An 18209-nucleotide genomic window follows, 5' to 3' on the forward strand; every position below is an offset into this window, starting at 1 on the left:
AAGATTAGGAGGACTAATTTAAAATCCCATCTCCTCCAAGAGTGTTTCCCTGACTAAATCCTCATCACCCCTAACTCTCTCTCCCTTTTGCGTCACCCTTGACCTTGGAATCGTACTCTTTATTCACTCCACCCTCAGCCTCACAACATTTAAATCCAGATCCGTAATTTATTTTAACGGCCTCCACCCACTCTAGATTGTAAACTCCCTGTGGGCAGGGAACGTTTCTACCAACACTATTGAATTGGACTCCCAAGCAGTAACTACAGTCCTTTGCACACAGTAAGCACTCAATAAATTGATTGATTGATCACTTCCGACTTTCTCCAGAATGTGGTCTAGCTTAGTGGGGGAACAAACCCACATGAAAATGAGTCACTTCGTCTTTCACCTTATCCATTGGTGATGTTCATTCAACAGCAGAAGAAATAGCAGTGACATAGTTATCATTCTCTTTCCTCTTTTTCAGAGTCCAATTACAGCCTCCCGTTGGCACTACTTATGACTTAGGCCTCTGGACTGTGAGGGAACGTGCCTATCAACTCGCGTCTACCCCAGCACTTAGAAGAATGCTTGACGCATAGTAAGCGCTTAACAAATACCATAAAAATTATCAATATATCCATCAATAGGAATCGTTATGCGCGTACTCTGTGCAGACACTTTACTAAGCAGTTGGGAGAGTACAGAGGCATTGGAAGTCATGATCTCTGTCTTCAGTGGGGAAGACGGACACTTAAATAGGCTTACAGGGAAGGAAAAGTGGAAGAGTTTAAAGCTGTGGATACCTTAACCTTACTGGGCCCAGGGTGAGTAGCAAGAAGTGTTCTCTCTGTCTGGAGTGTGAATGGGGCTGAAATTTGGAATTTCAGACACCCTGTGCTTTAGTTTTGCTTCTTTTGAATGGCATTTGTTAAGACCTTACTATGTGCCAGGGATTGGAGTAGGTACAACCTAACTTGATTTGCTTGTATTCATTACAGTGCCTTGCACAGAGTAAGCTCTAAACAAATATCATAATTAGTTATTATTATTATTATTATTATTATTATTATTATTACACCGAATAGTCAAGCTGGACCAATTCCTGGCCAAATGAGGCTCTAAGTCACAATCTCCATTTCACAGATGAGGTAAATTTAGGCTCGGAGAAGCAAAGTGACTTGCCCAAAGTAGCACAGCAGGCACGTGGTGGAGCCAGATCAAAACCCAGGTCCTCTGACTTCCAGGCCCAGGCTCCTTCTGGGCCACGCTGATTCTGCTGCTGCTGTTTTGGGACCCACAAACCCATATTCTGTTTCCCCTCTTCTAGACATCTCGGATGATCACACCATGTGGAAAGAGAATCACACCTTGTCTACCGACTTCATTCGGCTCGGTCTCTTCCAGGATATGGGCTTTCCCAAGCTCCAATTTTCCCTGGTCTTCATGGCCTTTTCAACAGCCCTGCTGGGTAACATGACCATGGTGGTCCTCATCCACAGGGACCCCCGCCTCCACACGCCCATGTACTTCCTGCTCAACCAGCTCTCCACAATGGACCTGTTGTACAACTCCACCGTCGTCCCCAAGATGACCGCCGATTTCCTGTCCGGCAGGAAGTCCATTTCCTTGGGGGTCAAATATTTGTCTACCTGACCTTGGCAGGGTCCGAATGTTTCCTGCTGGCCCTCGTGTCCTAAGACCGGTACGTCGCTGTCTGCCACCTGCTCCGTTACCCGGTCCTGATGAATGGAAGGGTCTGCGTCCTCATGACCCTCGGGTCCTGACTCCTGGGTGCGCTTGACGACCAGGGTGAGTAGCCGGAAGTGTTCTCTCTGTCTAGTGTGTGAATGGGGCTGGAATTTAGAGTTTCAGATTCCCTGTGCTTTAGCTTTGCTTTTTTAAAGTGGCATTTGTTAAGACCTTACTATCTGCCAACTATGTGCCAACGTCACCAGCAGTTGACGACCATCACCATGACCTTCCCCTTCTGCTGCTCCCAGAATATCCGGCAGTTCTTCTGCGAGATCCCGGCCGTCCAGAGGACGTCATGCGTGGACACCTCCCTCTACGAGACCGCCATGACCGTCTAATGCTCCATCATGCTCCTGGTCCCGCTTACAATCATCGCTGTGTCTTATGGGATCATCCTGTCTACAGTGCTCCAGATGAAGTCCTCACGGAGTGGAGGAAGGCGTCGGCCACCGGCTCCTCCCACCTGATCGTGGTGGGGCTCTACTACGGGGTCGCCATCTTTACCTACATGCAACCCAGCTCTTTACGAATCCCCGGGCAGGACAATGCCGTCTACATATTCTACACCATCATCACCCCCATGCTGAACCCCTTCATCTACAGCCTGCGCAACAAGGAGGTGGCCAGAGCACTGAGGAAGTCCCTACAGTGTTGTGCTTTTCCCCACACTGGAAGAATTGGGGTTTCTTAAGACATAGTATGACTAAGCCCTCCTTTCCTTTTCTTCCACCCCTCTCTGAATCGCCCTGTCTTACTCCCTTAATTCATCCCCACTCCCAGCCCCACAGTACTTATGTACATAGCTGTAATTCATTTATTTATCTTAATGTCTGTCTCCCCTTCTAAACTGTAAGCTCATTGTGGGCAGGGCATATGCCTGTTTATTGTTGTGCTCTCCCAATCACCTAGTACAGTGATCTGCATACAATAAGCACTCAATAAATATGATTGAATGAATGAATGAGATGTTTGGTGCCCTTGACAAGGCAGAAGTGGACTCTGAGTTGGGGGGTTGCTTTGCATTCCCTTAGACTGTGGACCTTGTGTGGGGCGCTCACTGTTTCCCCCTCTGGACTGAAAACTCATTACAGGCAAGGAATGTGCTTGTAACATTGTTTTATTGTAGCCTCCCAGGCGCTTAATACAGTGCTCTGCAGACCATAAGTACTCAATAAATACTACTGATTAACTTATTGATCGGATGGGGGTAGCTCCCTCCCCTTTCCCTACGCCACTCTTGTACCACTAACCCGCAGCCTTGAATCACTGCCACTGTCCGCCTCCTTCGATCTTATGTCCAAGCTGCTGAACGCTGCTGGCGAAAGTCTAAACACCAAGCCAACCTTGTTCACTTCAGGTTTATCCTTTCCTGCCTTAACTCTGCCCTCTCCTCTGCCAGGCAAAACTATTTCTCCCCCCTTGTTGACACCCATGCCCATCATCCCCGTCAGCTCTTCCGTACATTTAACGCCCTTCTCAAGACCCCTTTTCCTCACCCTCCTCCTTCCCTTACCTTCAACGATCGGGCCTCGTACTTCATTAGTAAAATTAACTCCATCAGATCTGAGCTCCCCAAAGTCACTCCTCCCCTTTCTCCAACCACCCCACTCTCAACCCTCTCCACTATTCTCCCATCCTTCCCAGCAGTATCTTCAAATGAGATCTCCTCTCTCCTCCCAAGGGCTACTCCATCCACCTGTGCTTCAGACCCCATTCCCCCTTATCTTATCAAATCTCTCGTCCCTCCCCTCCTCCCTTCCTTAGCTTCCATCTTCAAACGCTTACTCTCCACTGGTTCCTTCCCTTCTGCCTTCAAACATGCCCACGTCTCCCTCATCCTAAAATATCCCTCTCTTGACCCCACCTCCCCTTCTAGTTATCGCCCTATGTCCCTCCTACCATTCCTTTCCAAACTCCTAGAACGAGTCATTTACACCCGCTGCCTTGAATTCCTCAACGCCAACATTCTCCTTGACTCCCTCCAATCTGGCTTCCATCCCATACAATCCACTAAAGCCTCCCTCTCAAAGGTCACCAATGACTTCCTTCTTCCCAGATTCAATGGTTTCTACTCTATCCTAGTCTTCCTCGACCTCTCAGCTGCCTTCGACACTGTGGACCACCCCCTTCTTCCCAACACGCTACCCAACCTTCGCTTCACTGACTCCATCCTCTCCTGGTTCTCCTCTTATCTCTCGGGCCGTTCATTCTCAGTCTCCTTTGCGGGCTCCTCCACCCCTCCCATCCCCTTACTGTAGGGGTTCCTCAAGGGTCAGGTCTTGGTCCCCTTCTGTTCTCTATCTACACTCACTCCTATGGTGAACTCATTCGCTCCCACGGCTTCAGCTATCATCTCTACCCTCATGACACCCACATCTACATCTCTGCCCCTGCTTTCTCTCCCCCCTTCAGGCTCGTGTCTCCTCCTGCCTTCAGGATATCTCCATCTGGATGTCTGCCTACCATCTAAAACTCAGTATGCCCAAGACTGAACTCCTTATCTTCCCTCCCAAACCCTGCCCTCTCCGTGACTTTCCTATCACTGTAGATGGCACTACCATCCTTCCTGTCTCACAAACCCGCAATCTTGGTGTCATCCTCGACTCTACTCTCTCGTTCATCCCTCACATCCAATTCCTCAGCAAAACCTGTCAGTCTCACCTCCGCAACATCGCCAAGATCCGCCCTTTCCTCTCCATCCAAACCGCTACCTTGCTGGTTTAATCTCTCATCCTATTCCGACTGGTTTACTGCATCAGCCTCCTCTCTAATCTCCCATCGTCCTGTCTCTCCCAACTTCAGTCTATACTGCAAGCTGCTACCTGGATCATCTTTGTGCAGAAACGCTCTGGGCATGTCACTCCCCTCCTCAAAAATCTCCAGTGGCTGTCTGTCAACCTACAAATCGAACGAAAACTCCTCACTCTCGGCTTCAAGGCTTTCCATCACCTCGCCCCCTCCTACCTCACCTCCCGTCTTTCCTTCTACAGCTCAGCCCACGCCCTCTGCTCCTCTGCCGCTAACCTCCTCACTGTGCCTTGTTCTCGCCTGTCCCGCCGTCGACCCCCGGCTCACGTCCTTCCCCTGGCCTGGAATACCCTCCATCCACACATCCGCCAAGGTAGCTCTCTTCCTCCCTTCAAAGCTCTACTGAGAGCTCACATCCTCCAGGACGCCTTCCCAGACTGAGCCCCCTTTTTCCTCTCCTCCTCCCCATCTCCCGCCCTACCTCCTTCCCCTCCCCACAGCACTTGTATGTATATTTGTACAGACTTATTACTCTATTTTACCTGTACACATTTCCTATTCTATTCATTTTCTTAATGATGTGCGTATAACTTTAATTCTATTTGATCTGACTATTTTAACACCTGCCTACATGTTTTGTTGTCTGTCTCCCCCTTCTAGACTGTGATCCCGTGGTTGGGTAGGGACTGTCTCTACATGCTGTCGACTTGTACTTCCCAAGCGCTTAGTACAGTGCTCTGCACACAGTAAGCACTCAATAAATACGATTGAATGAATGAATGAATGAATAATCCGTGGTATTTATTGAGCACTTACTGTCTGCAGAGCACTGTACTAAGCGCTTGGGAAGTACAAGTTGGCAACATAAAGAGACGGTCCCTACCCAACAACGGGCTCACAATCTAGAAGGGGGAGACAGACAACAAGACAAAACATGTGGACAGGTGTCAAGTCATCAGAATAAATAGAAATAAAGCTAGATGCACATCATTAACACAACGAATAGAAAGGTAAATATGTACAAGTAAAATTAATAGAGTAATAAATCTGTACAAGCATATATACAGGTGCTGTGGAAAGGGGAAGGAGGTAGCGTGTGGGGATTGGGAGGAGAAAAGGAAAAAGGGGGCTCAGTCTGGGAAGGCCTCCTGGAGGAGGTGAGCTCTCAGTAGGGCTTTGAGGGGAGGAAGAGAACTAGCTCGGCGTATGTGCGGAGGGAGGGCATTCCAAGCCAGGGGGAGGACGTTGGCTGGGGGCTGATGGTGGGACAGGTGAGAACGAGGTACATTGAGGAGGATAGCGGAAGAGGAGCAGAGGGTGCGGGGTGGGCTGTAGAAGGAGGGAAAGGAGGTGAGGTAGGAGGGGGCGACTTCATGGAGAGCCTTGAAGCCGAGAGTGAGGAGTTTTTGCTTGATGCGTAGGTTAACTGGCATCCACTGGAGATTTTTGAGGAGGAGAGTAACATGTCCAGAGCGTATCCAAGTGCTTGAGGGTTTTCTCAGGCAAGTGGGTAGATGTGATGCAGAGGGGAAATGAGGGATTAATCTGTGAAGGCTCTTTAGAGGAGATGTGCCTTCGATAGGGTTTTGAAGGGGAGGGGGGAGAGAGTCTGTCAGATCTGAGTTGAAGTGAGGGGTGAGGTTGAGTTGGGAGGTGAAGGTGGGTGACGTTAGCGTAGTTAGGCGGATCCTGCCGCTTGGATTGGATCGGGACCACCACGGCTTTTACCTGGGCCCTGGCCTCGACAAGGGACTGAGCAAACTGTTGACAAAGTTCAGTAGGTTCTGGGATTCCCCGTGCGGGTCAGGGTCTGGGGGCGAGGACGATCCTCCACGTCTCTGCTCAGCTGCCTTGGTTTCTGGCCTCCCTGTGGGCCAGGCCCTGGGGGCTGTCTTTCTGGCTCTGGACACCGAGGAACATGAGGAGACCGATTTCGGCAAGGTGGGAGTTCCTGCGCTGGACACAGAGGGAGCTGAGGAAATCAATCGATCCATCAGTGGTATTTATTGAGCTCTTACTGTGCACACGGTAATCGAGAGTCCAAGATAGCAGAATTATGAGACCCCTTCCCTGCTCACTACGAGTTTATTGTCTAGGGGAATTAATCAATCAATAATAAGATCCGCCATTTCCCCTCCATCCAAACCGCTATCCTGCTCGTTCAAGCTCTCATCCTATCCCCTCTGGACTACTGCACCAGCCTTCTCTCTGATCTCCCATCCTCGTGTATCTCCCCACTTCAATCCATACTTCATGCTGCTGCCCGGATTGTCTTTGTCCAGAAATGCTCTGGTCATGTTACTCCCCTCCTCAAAAATCTCCAGTGGCTACCAATCAATCTGCGCATCAGGCAGAAACTCCTCACCCTGGGCTTCAAGGCTGTCCATCCCCTCGCCCCCTCCTTCCTCACCTCCCTTCCCTCCTTCTCCAGCCCAGCCCTCACCCTCCGCTCCTCTGCCGCTAACCTTCTCACCGTGCCTCGTTCTCCCCTGTCCCGCCATCGACCCCCGGGCCACGTCCTCCCCCGGGTCTGGAATGACCTCCCTCCGCCTATCCGCCAAGCTAGCTCTCCTCCCTCCTTCAAGGCCCTACTGAGAGCTCACCTCCTCCAGGAGGCCTTCCCAGACTGAGCCCCTTCCTTCCTCTCCCTCTCGTCCCCCTCTCCATCCCCTCATCTTACCTCTTTCCCTTCCCCACAGCACCTGTATATATGTATATATGTTTGTACATATTTATTACTCTATTTATTTATTTTACTTGTACATACGTATTCTATTTATTTTATTTTGTTAGTATGTTTGGTTTTGTTCTCTGTCTCCCCCTTCTAGACTTGGAGCCCACTATTGGGTAGGGACTGTCTCTATATGTTGCCAGCTTGTACTTCCCAAGCGCTTAGTACAGTGCTCTGCACACAGTAAGCGCTCAATAAATACGATTGATTGATTGATTAATATATGTTGAATGCTTATGGTGTGCAGAGCACTAGACTAAGCACTTGGGAGAAGCCCAATATGGGAGTTGGTCGACACGTTCCCTGCTCACAAAGAGCTTACAGTCTAAAATGGGAGACAGACATTAATCAGACATTAATAAATGGTATTTACTGAACACTGACGGTATGCAGAGCACTGTATAACAGAGCGTTTAGTACAGTGCTCTGCCCACAGTGAGCGCTCAATAAATACCATTGAATGAACTAACAGAGTTGGTAGACAAGTTTCCTGCCCACAAGGAGCTTACGGTCTAGAGGGAGAGACAGACATTAATAGAAATAAATCAATTACAGATATGGACATAAATGCTGTGGGGCTGACAGAGGGATGAATAAAGGATGCAAATCTACGTTGAAGCATGATGCAGAAGGTAGAGAGAGAGGAGGAAATGGGGGCCTAGACGGGGAAGGCCTCTTGGAAGAGGTGGAGCCGAGGGCAAGGGGCTTCTCTGAGAGGCAGCGGGTTTGGGGGTTCCAACGTGGGGAGAGCTCTGGGGATGAGGACCCTTGGCAAGCTGAAGAACCCTGATGATGATAGTATTTAGTTAAGCACTTACTGTGTGCATGGTGTTATACTGAGCGCTGGGGTTGATATAAGGTAAGCAGATTGGACATAGTCCCTGTTCCCCATGGAGTTTACAATCTAGGTAGGAGGGAGGACATGTATCGAATTCCCATTTTGCAGATTGGGGAACTGAGTCACAGAGATGTGAAGCGACTTGTTCAAGGTCACACAGCAGGCAAGTGGCAGAGGTGGGATTAGAATCCGAGTCTTTTGAGTCCCAGGCCCGGGCTCTTTCCACTAGGCCACGATGCATCCCATGGAAAGAAAAGCGATCAGTGCATTTCTTTATATTGATGCCTGCCTCCTCCTCTAGTCTGTGAGCTCGTTGTGGGGAGGCAACTTGTCTACCAACTCTGTTATATTTTCCTCTTCCCATCGCTTAGCACAGTGCTCTGCCCATAGTAAGTGCACAATAAATAGCATTGATTGATGAATGTGAGGATGAAGATGATGATCTAGATCCCATCCTTCCCTCCCTGCGGGACTTCCTCTTTCCCCACTCCTCCCAATCCGCCCGGGCTGCCTCTCACCCGCCTCCCCGTGATTCCATTTCCCCTCCCCTGGGCCCACCGAGTAGTAATCCCCCGGTACCGACCGCTTTACCAGGGATTGAAGGCAGCATGGTTCGGCAAGTGAGGCAGGCAAACAGCTGTCTCCCCCCGGCCCCGTCAACCTGTCTAGCAGACGGATATTGACCAACGGGGTCGCCAGGCCAGCTGGGGAAAAAAGAGGGGTCGGGCCCTTTTAGGGGTCCCCATCCAATCCTTCCAATCCCCTGCCTCTCCGATTGTGGCACATACTGCCTTGTCTGGGGAGGGTCCTTCACTGGCTCCCCTGGCGGTGACCACAGGATGGGCCTTGGCAACTGAAGGTTTCATGGCAGCCATCCACCAGTCGGGACGCGGGGGACTCCGGGACCCTAAGTGGGTTGGAGAGAGAAAGAGAGACACAGAGAGATGCAGAGAAAGACGGGGGAGATTGGGTGCCCCTTTCCCTCCCCTGGGTTACAGCACGAGTTATCATTCATCCTCAAGTGTTCAATCAATAATCGTTCCTCGAGGCCGGGGAAGATGTCTACCAACTCTGCCACATTGTACTTCCCGATCTATCATTCATTCAATCGGATTTACCGAGCTCTTAACCATGCGCTAAGCGCTGTACTGAGCGCTTTAATCAGTTAACCAATCAATGTTATTTATTGAGCGCTGTCTCTGTGCTGAAGTAAGAGCTTGGGAGAGGACAAGAATACACAAGTTTATCCCCTCCTCACCCTCTCCAAACAAAAATATTTAAAACAAATCATATCAACTGTATGTAGGAAAGCCTTCAGTCCTTCTTCACCTTGGGCACTTTATTTACTCCACCCTCTACTACCAAGCATTTGTGTATATGTACATAATTTATTAGTATTAATGTCTATCTCCTCCTGTAGGCTATAGAATGTGTCTACTAACTCAATTGTAGTCTCCTAAACACTTAGTTCAGTGCTCTGCACATAGTAAGCACTCAATAAATACTGTCAATTGACCGGTTCCCCGATCCAGGTTCTACCATGACTCTGGTGCCTGGTGCTGTGGGAATGGGTGGCATGGAAGGGAACTTCTCTGACCTCATCACGTTCAACTCTATTATCACTGCCGCAGAGGTGGTCCTCCAGCTGCTAGATATTCTAGGAATGCAACCCGTTCACTGATGCTTTGGTACAAAATCCTCATCCGAGCCCAAACAGCAGCTTATCTAAGGGCCTGTGAGAATGGGCACCTCTTCCCCTCTCTATATGTATGGTATTTTCATATGATATTTTTAAAGCACTCAGCACAGGCCAAGCAGTGTTCTAAGCACGAGGGTAGATACAAGTTAATCAGGTTGGATCAAGTTCCCGACCCACATAGGGCTCGATCTATGAAGGAGGGAGAACTGGTATTGCAACCCCATTTTACGGATGAGGAACTTGAGGTGCAGGAGTAGTGACTTATCCTGAGAAAAGCTGGTACAGCAAGGATGGAGCCCAAGGAGAAACAATAAACAGGAATAAAACCGGAACACAAGTGACAGTAGTTGTTGTACTAGCATTTATTAAGTTCTTGTTTTGTGAAGTGCTTTTTCAGATACAGAATAATATATATATATATATATATATATATATATATATATATATATATATATATATGTTCCCCACAAGGATTTTACAGTGTGCTTAGTAAAGTCCTCCGCATGGAGTAAGCATGAAGTATGAGGAGCAACATGGCCTAGCATCAGTTCATTGAGTTACAGTTACAGTCGCATCAGTTCCAGTTTAGACTGTAAACTTCTCGTGGGAAGGGATTGTGTCTGTTTATTGTTATGTCATACTCTCCCACGGTTAGTTCGGAGCTGTGCACACAGTAAGTGCTCAATAAATACAAGTGAACGAATGAGTGAATGGAAAGAGCAAGGGCCTGGGAGTTAGAGGACTTGGGTTCTCATCTCAGTTCTGTCAGTTGCTTCCTGTGTGGCCCAGGGAAAATTAATTCATTCAATCGTATTTATTGAGCGATTACTGTGTGCAAAGTACTGTACTAAACGCTTGGAAAGTACGGTTCAGCAACAGAAACAATCCCTACTCAACAACGGGCTCACAGTCTAAAATGGAGAGACAGGCAACAGAACAAAACGAGTAGACAGGTGTCAATACTATCACAATAGACAAATAGATTTATAGATATATACACATCATTAATAAAATAAATGGAGCAATAAATATGTACATATATACACAAGTGCTGTGGGGAGGGGACGGAGGTAGAGCAGAGGGAGGGATTAGGGATGATTGGAAGGGGAGAAGGAGTGGAGGAAAAGGGGGCTCAGTCTGGGAAGGTCTTCTGGGGTAGGTGAGCTCTCAGTAGGGCTTTGAAGGGGGGAAGAGAACTAGTTTGGCAGATGTGAGGAGGGATGGTACATGGACCACGGGTTAGGAAGTTAGCGACAGAGGAGCGGAGTGTGTGGGCTAGGCTGTAGAAGGAGAGAAGGGAGGTGAGGTAGGAGGGGGCAAGGGGATGCAGAACTTTGAAGCCAATAGTGAGGAGTTTTTGCTTCATGCGAAGGTTGATAGGCAACCACTGGAGATTTTTGAGGAGGGGGTGACCTGCCCAGAGCATTTCTGTAGAAAGATAATCCAGTCAGTAGAGTGAACTCTGTGCCTCTATGTTCCTTTCTATTTAGACTGTGAGCTCCTTGCAGGACAGGGATGGTGCCCAACCAAATTAATTTTTATCTACCCAAGACTTGGTAAGAACATAACGAATAATAATAATTGTGGTATTTGTTAAGCACTAACTATGTGAGAAGCACTGTTCTAAGAGCCAAGGAAGAAACAGGGCAATCAAATCAGACCCATTCCCTGTCCCACGCAGGGCTCAAGGAGACATAAATTAAAATAGATTGAGAGAACATTCATTCAAAAGTGCTAGGCTAGGGCAATTAGGCTCAGACAAGTGGCAGAGCCGGGATTAGAAACCCCGATCCTCTGATTAACAGGCCGTTGCTCTATCCACTAGGCCACACTTCTTCTCGGTAAAGCAGGGTCAGATGGCGGAGAGCCCAGAAGCCAACTGTGGGTTTTGATTTCATGTAAGTTTGCTTCTAATAATAATAATTATGGTATTTGTTAAATGCTTACTATGTGCCAGGGACTGTACGAAGAGTTAGGGTGGATACGAGCAAGTCGGGAATTTAAAAGAGGAAAAGGGAGTGTCGAAAGGAAGGAAGTTTATCAATCTTATTATTGGGTGCTTACTATGTGCATAACGTTGTACTAAGTGCTTGGTAGAGAACAAAATAGCAGAGTTGGCAAACACATTCCTTATGCTCAATGAGCTGATAGTTTGGAGGAAGAGACAGATATTAATATCAATAAATAATTTAAAGTCTATAAGGTATATAATTTGTAGATTAAGTATATAATTTGTTAACCGGAGAGAAGAGAATAAGGAAGCACGGTGGTAGAGTACAGTACAGGACAAATCATGGACATATTTGTAGGTGCTCAGTCTACTCTCTTCAAGTACCTCTATTCACTCCTCTCCCACTACGAACAAGCCTGAATGCACTGCTCCTCTAGCACCTTACCGTGCTTCGATCTCATTTCTCACTCCGTTGACCCACTTGCTCATGCCCTCGCCACTGCCTGGAACTCCCTCCTTCTTCCCACCAATCAATCAATCGATTGATGTTATTTATGGAGTGCTTACTTTGTGCAGAGTTGGTAGACATGTTCCCTGCTTGCAGCGATCCTAGAAGGAACAGTATGACAATCTGCTACTCTCCCCTTCTCCAAAATCCTACTGCGATAATATTTCCACCAGGAAGCCTTCCCTGGCGAATCCCTCATCTCCCCAGCCTATTTCCCCGCCTTTCTGCATCAGGTATTTACCATCCTCCCCTAGAGCACTTATGCATCTATCCTCGTAGCTGGTGCTTCCTTGACGTGTAATTTATTTTATGCCTGTCCTCCCCTCTGCTGATTGTAAGTTCCTTGAGGGCAGTTATTATATATACTTACTATGGCACACTCTCCTAGACTCTTACTACAGTGCTCTGATTCAATCAATCAGTGGTATTTATTGAGCACTTACTACGTGCAGAGCACAAGACCAAATGCTGAACGCAGCAAGCCCCTGTACAAAATATCATTGATTGTTGAGAGGCCTTCCATGAAGTTTTCCCTGACTATGCCTTCATGCCCTCTTCTCCCAATCCCTTGTCCTGGGATCTTCACCCTTTATCCACCCCTCCCTCAGCCTCACAGCATTTACGGACACATCCATAATGTATTTATCCATCTCAAAGTCTGTCTCCTCCTTTCGACAGTGACCTCCTTGTAGGCAGGGAGTGTGTCTACCATCTCTGTTGTACGTGCTGTCCCAAGAGCTCAGTGAAGTACTCCGCTCCCGGGAAAGGCTCAATAAATATCAGTGATTGATTGACCGATCGATCGACGGATTAGTTCTTTGGATTTGTCCATTAGGGTTTCACTTGTGGGCCATTGGGGCCTCTGCTTTCTGAGCTGAACAGACTTTCCGGGCCAGGTATGGGAAGGCTCGTTTCACCTGCTGGTTCCTCGGCGTGTAAAGGAAAGGATTGAGCATGGGGACCACAGAGTTATTGAGAACAGTCACTGTCTTGATCATTGTCACCTCCCTGATGGAAGGATTGACGTACATGAAGATGCAACTGCCGTAGGACAGAGAGATGATGAGCATGTGGGATGAACACGTGGAAAAGGTCTTTTCCCTCTGTTGGGTGGAGGGAGTTCTCAGAATGGTCTTAATGATGAATACATAGGACAGGATCACCAGCGACAGTGACCAGCAGCGTAATAATGGCAGCATAAAATGACAGCACCTCCAGGGATCGTGTATCTGAGCAGGCGATCTTCAGCAAGGGGGCGTTGTCGCAGGTGAAGTGGTTGATGACGTTGGAGATGCAAGCCTCCAGCCGAAGGCCAAAGGTCATGTCTGGAACGATGACCAAGAAGCTTGCCAAATAGGAGAAGCGGATGAGCAGAGTGCAGACCCATAGGGTTCATGAGGGTCTTGTAGCATAGGGGTCTGCAGGTGGCCACGTAACGGTCGAGGGACATGCAGGACAGAAGGAAGAACTCCAACGTCCCCAGGAGGATGTAGAAGATGTTCTGGGTCATACAGGCACTGTAGGAGTTGGTTTTGCCCCTGTGGAAATGCTCACCAGTAAGGTGGGAATGTATACGGAAGTGAATGAGACTTCCAGGAGGGAGAAATTACACAGGAAGAAATACATGGGGGTGTGCAGGTGGGGGACCAGGAGGGTCAGGGTGATGATGGTCAGATTGCCGGTGATGCTCAGCAGGTAGACAAGGAGTAAAAAGGAGAAGGGGCGAACCTTCAAAGAGGGGTCATCGGTCAGACCCAGGAAGACAATTTCTGTCACGGTGTTTTGATTCCTCATTGCCGATTTGGTGCCGTCTTGGACTGCAAGGGGAGGCCACGGGGGCACGGCAAGTGAGGAAAACTTGGATCCAGTAGATGGGATCTTAATGCTCGGGCAGATGGGGCATCAAGAGCTCACAAACCTCAGTCATTCAGTCCATCATATTTATTGAGCGCTTACTGTGTTAAGCGCTTGGGAGAGTACAACAGAACAATATAGCAGACACCTTCTCTACCCATAACGAGCTTAGAGGGGGAGACAGACATTAATAACACTGTGCAAAGCGCTCGGGAGAAAGCAACACAACAGAGTTGGTAGAGAACAGTGCTTCGCACACAGTAAGTACTTAACAAATACCATCATTCAATTCAATCGTATTTATCTCTCATCATCATATATTCCCAGTCCACCACGAGCTTTCATTGTAAAGGAATCAAAGGGTCATGCCATCGACTGGACATCACAAAAAAAAACTTGAGATAATGCCAAGGAGAGCTAGTGAGGAATGATAAAACACAGAAAGATGTATAGGTCATCATTCTTTCAGAGATCGTTTTCAAGACTACAGGAGTTGCTCCATAGGTCCACTATGTTTGGATTTGTGATAATTGGGAAAATCCCCTGATACCTGATGTGCCCTATGATTTGGTCTTCTAACAATAATGAGACTAATAATTGTGGTCTTAATTAAGCCAAGCACTGTGCAAAGCTCTAATCGACACTCATCAATGGAGCGTCCTCATCAGAAAACATCTCCCCTCCCTTCAAGAATGGGGTCACCTATAAGGAACAGTTACAACAACCCGTTTCTCCCTGATCTTTCCTCTTCTTAATGTACTCATGTGTGCTTACGTGTGAGCCCCATGTGGCACAGGGACTGTGTCCAACCTCGTACCTACCCTAGCGCTTAGTACAGTGCTTGGCACAAAGTAAGCACTTAACAAACACCTTAAAAAATCCCATGAACTCACCTGTTCATGAAATCTGTGGAATCCCAACTGTTGGCTCACTGTGCTCTCTTGCCCATTACAGAGAAAGAAGAAAATCTGCTCTCGAGGGTAGCAAATTCTTGGAACTTTCTGTCTCCCAAAGAGAGCAGAGTTGGCTCAGTGGAGAAGTTTCTTTGTGGGTTTCACAGCAATGAGAATTGGGCGGGTTTTATCTGTTTTGCTCACTGCAGGCCTACGAGGAACTGGAGACAGCACAAATATGGGCTCACCATAGATGTAAGCTCAGAAGACACTAATGACACTAATGACTAATAACACAAATCCCTTCGACAATTAGCCTTAAATTGGAAAGCAGAGAGAAGGTGTCTGTATGGACCGTGGGGGAAAGGAAGCTATGAAACCTTTGATACCAGTCTCACTCTTGATAAGCGTTAGAGTAAAAAAAAGATTTAGAAATGACTAGACAAAGATTAGCTTAGTATAGTTTGATATACCCACAGGAACTCCATTCCATAAATTCCTCCCTTTCTTCAACGCAACAGGAAACACTAACTAGGGTTTAGGGCTTAGGATGCGTTGAAACGCTCTCTTCAGGCACCTGAGCAGGCTGCTATGTAGATTAACTCTTCTACTTTCTGGCCCCAAAGATTTATGTCCAATCCTTAATTACTCTCCCAGGGTCTCGTTTGTAGCGTTTTGAAGTTCATTTCTCATGAGAGAAGTCAATTCCTCGTTGTATTAAGTTGAAATGACAATTAAATGATCTCATATGAATTGCTTCAGCTTTGTAGCATTACTGAGAATCAAGTCTGAAGTCAGAAAAAAATAAGATCCCCTTTCCATTCTGCCTCTCTGATTTGTGGCAGCCACTTTGTTCGAAAGGATTGGCTTAAATTCAGCGGTGCTGCTGTTCCCTATGGGATGCGTCATTATGAAAACTGACGCTGTCTGGTCATTTCTCCATTGAACAATAAATGGTATTTATTGAGCGCTTTCTGCGTGCCGAGCAACTGTACTAAGGCCTTGGGAAAGTACAATACAATAGACTCGGGAGCCACATTCCCTACCCACAATGAGCTACAATGTAGACGGGGAGACTGACATCAATAAATCAGTCAATTGTATTTATTGAGCGCTTACTGCGTGCAGAGCACTGTACTAAGAACTTGGGAGAGTACAATACAACCGAGTTGGGAGATACATTCCCTGCCCACAATAAGCTAATAGTCAAAAAGGGGGGAAAGACATTAATCAATCAGTCAATGTTATTTATTGAGCACTTACTACGTGCATAATACTGTCCTAAGCGCTAGGAACAATACAGTACAAGAGAATTAGCGGACATGTTCCTTGTCCATACCGAACTTACAGTCTAGAGGTGGAAACAGACATTAATCAATCAATCAATGGCATTTGTTGAGTGCTTACTGAGTGCGGAGCACTGTACTAAGCATTTGGGAGAGTGCAATGCAACAAAGCCACCTTTCCTGCCCAAAACGAGCGTACAACCTAGAGGAAATGTACATAAGTGATGTGGGGTGAGGGTCAAACTGGAAGCAACACGGCCTAGTGGATAGGCTAGATTGTGAGCCCCACGTGAGGTCTGATTGCTTTTAGATACACCCCAGCACTTAGTACAGTGCTTGACACATAGTGAGTGCTTAATGAATACCACAGTCATTATTAACAGAGCCTTGCAAAACATTTATGGTAAAGTAGAGGAGGACCCAGTGAGATGGAGGAGGAGAATTGAGTGTTTTATGGTAAATTAAACACTATGATGCTGGGTTGTAATAGGACAGTAGTGAGGTTTGAGGGGGCAAGGTGATTGAGTGCTTTAAAGCAGATGATGAGGAGTTTCTGTTTGACACGGAGGTGGACGAGCAATTGTGGCTATTTAGTATACGTTTTTTATGATATCTGTTACGTGAGTTCTAATCCTGGCTCCACCACTTGTCGACAGTGTGACCTTGGGAATGTCCCTTAACTTCCCTGTGCCTCTGTTACCTCATCTCTAAAAGGGGGATTAAGACTGTTAGCCCCTTGTGGGGCAGGGAACGCTTAGAACAGTGCTTGAAACATAGTAAGCACTTAACAAATACCATTATTATTATTATTATTATTATTATTATTATATCTACCCCAGCACCTATGGCAATGCCTGGCACATAGCAAGCGCTTAACAAGTAACATGGCTGTCTCCGGACGACACGGTCTCTTCTGCTGCTCTCTCCAGTGGAGGCCTCTTCTTCTCCCACTCCCCCAGACTCACCAGAAAAGGAGGAGGTGTCGGTTTCCTTCTCGCCCCCCAATGTCGCTTTCGCACTATCCCTCCTCCCCCTTCTCTTTCCTTCCCTTCCTTTGAAGCCCACATTATTCGCCTCTACCACCCCCTCCAGATTCTTGTAGCCATCATCTACCACCCTCCCGGCCCCACTTCCAACTTCTTTAGCGACTTTGACCCCTTCCTCAACTTCCTTCTCTCCTTCTCCATGCCCACTCTGATCCTCGGAGACTTCAACATCCACATGGATAACCCTGATGACTCCTCTGCCGCACGCCTTCTATCTCTCCTCGACGCAGCCAACCTCTACCTCCACCCCACCTCACCCACTCACCAACTTGGTCATACCCTCGACCTCACCATTTCCTATCGCTGCACTGTGTCCACCATCACCAACTTTGAAATCCCTCTCTCTGATCATAATCTTTTCACGTGCCTCCTCACTCACACTCCTTTCCCCTGTAAATCCATATTACTCCCTCACAGAGATCTCCACTCTCTTGACCCCATCCATCTTTCGGAGCGCCTCACACCCCACCTCACCGCCCTCTCCTCTCTACCTAGTCTTGATGATAAGATTAGTGCTCTCAACTCTACCCTTTCTACTCAACTAGACTCACTCGCTCCCCTTTCCCTTCGACGTTCTCGTACCACCAGCCCACAGCCGTGGATCACAGCGACCGTCCGCCTCCTTCGCTCTTATGCTCGAGCTGCTGAACGCTGCTGGCGAAAGTCTAAACACCATGCCAACCTCGTTCACTTCAAGTTTATCCTTTCCTGCCTTAACTCAGCCCTCTCCTCTGCCAGACAAAATTATTTCTCCTCCCTTATTGACACCCATGCCCATCACCCCCGCCAGTTCTTCCCTACATTCAACTCCCTTCTCAGGCCCCTGGTTCCTCCCCCTCCTCCTTCCCTCACCCCCAACGATCTGGCCTCCTACTTCATTGACAAAATTAAATACATCAGGTCCGACTTCCCCAAAGT

General features: G+C 47.8%; 1 pseudogene; it reads left to right on the plus strand.

The window, feature by feature from the left end:
- Window positions 1-1332: 1332 nt before the first annotated feature.
- Window positions 1333-8678, plus strand: LOC119941295 (annotated as a pseudogene).
- The last annotated feature ends 9531 nt before the right edge of the window (window positions 8679-18209 follow it).

Source organism: Tachyglossus aculeatus, chromosome 20 (assembly GCF_015852505.1).
Source record: "Tachyglossus aculeatus isolate mTacAcu1 chromosome 20, mTacAcu1.pri, whole genome shotgun sequence".
NCBI classification, from domain to species: Eukaryota; Metazoa; Chordata; class Mammalia; order Monotremata; family Tachyglossidae; genus Tachyglossus; species Tachyglossus aculeatus.